Raw genomic sequence first — 1,793 nt, forward strand, 5'->3', positions numbered from 1 at the left:
CCTCAACTGGCTCCTCTCGACGTGGAGGAGCAGCGGCTCTACTCTGAGTCCCTCCCGGATGACCGAGCTTCTCGCCCTATCTCTAAGGGAGAGCCCAGCCACCCTGCGGAGGAAACACATTTCGGCCGCTTGTATCCGGGACCTCGTTCTTTCGGTCATGACCCAAAGGTCATGACCATAGATGAGGGTAGGAACATAGATCGACCGGTAAATCGAGAGCTTCACTTTCTGACTCAGCTCTCTCTTCACCACGACGGACCGGTACAGCGCCAGCTTTACAGACATCACACATCACCATGTGATTTTAAAAAAACGACCAGTCAAGCTGTCGTCCTTTCATAAACAAGTTTTGTTGTGCTGGAAACTATGTACAACCATAATTTTACACCACACCAAACACCGATCTGGAATAACAGATATGTCWTGTGTAATAGGAAATCTCTTTTTATGCAACATTTTATGGATAAAGACATTTGGTCAATAACTCACCTCATGGATAATCAGGGTAACTGGTTGTCATATGAAAATTTTTGCTCCATTTATATTACTTGCAAAAAAGCTGAATTTAATAAAATATGCAAAGCAATTCCTGAAACAGTTAAACAACTTGTACAAAATACTGACTTTGAAAATGTACCCCCTCCTAASTTGCCAACACTATATATCATTGAACAGGAATTTCTCAACAAAGAAATACCTAACAAAATCCTACGTTATCATCTGAATAACAAGCTGTACCCAGTATGCTCAAATAGAAACTCTGTCATTCAGAAATTCACCGAAACTGAGGTTAAAAAATGGAGAACCCATTATCTTAAATTTCCAGTAAGTCCAAAATTTAAAGAAGTGCATTTTAAAATCTTGAATGAAGTTTATCCATCCAATGAAATGCTGAGAATGAGATTTAATATTGACCATAACAACTGTATTTTTTGTGAATCCAACATTGAAACGATTGATCATCTTTTTTATCAATGTATTTACACAAAAACTTTCTGGGAGGATTTTCTGGACTGGCTTTCTACAAAGATCCAGCTACAGGACACACTTACTCTGGAAAACAATATTTGGATTGAACTTGAAGGATGCACAATCAGACTGTTTTAAACAATTTATTACTGATGTCAAAATATTTCATCATTGCTGTCAATGGAAAAAGGTAAAGCCTGTCTTTAATGTATTTAAAAAACATCTTGTTGAAAATTATTTAATTGCTTTAAAACGAATGAAATGTAAGAATGCAAAGTTTCTATGGAATGGATTTGAAAATTTGAAAATAWTTGAAGACTTCTGATTGTAGTTGTACAACTGTGTGAACGGCTGACTGGCCGATTCTACAGTCAATCTAGCCCAGGATGACGGAAACCGGAAGTTGGTCACTTCTCTTATTATTGGCTCTGGAGAGCCGAAAGTTGAAACCAGTTGGTCAAATGAGGTGTCAATCCAAAGAGGAGGGCCTAGACGGCAATTTTGATGCATTGAACACGGACACAGGTTTAACGGAAACACAGAAAGACATTTCAAAATAAAACAAACCAAAAACGGCACGTAGGCATTCCGCTGAATGTTAAAAACGTTTTCTGACGGGTTTGTTGCTCCAGAGCAGAGATAGATCGGCTACAACTCTTTGGGAAAATTWACTTACGACTGAGCTTCTTCTTCACATTTTCTAAACATGATGTCCCAGTGGCTTTCAAACACCAAAACACATTACGGCAAAGGCTGGTTCACCCCAAAGATCCGGTGCCCCGGCACAAACAGAGCAATGGTGTATATGCTGTTAAGTGCCAGGA

At 39.1% G+C, this 1,793-nt stretch overlaps 1 protein-coding gene across 1 annotated transcript in view; it reads left to right on the plus strand.

The window, feature by feature from the left end:
- The window catches only part of tpp1 (tripeptidyl peptidase I), a gene marked incomplete in the record, with an annotated part of 17,498 nt that overhangs the window by 13,420 nt on the left and 2,285 nt on the right, over window positions 1–1,793 (plus strand).

The sequence above is a fragment of the Austrofundulus limnaeus genome, unplaced genomic scaffold (genome assembly GCF_001266775.1).
Source record: "Austrofundulus limnaeus strain Quisiro unplaced genomic scaffold, Austrofundulus_limnaeus-1.0 Scaffold2, whole genome shotgun sequence".
NCBI classification, from domain to species: Eukaryota; Metazoa; Chordata; class Actinopteri; order Cyprinodontiformes; family Rivulidae; genus Austrofundulus; species Austrofundulus limnaeus.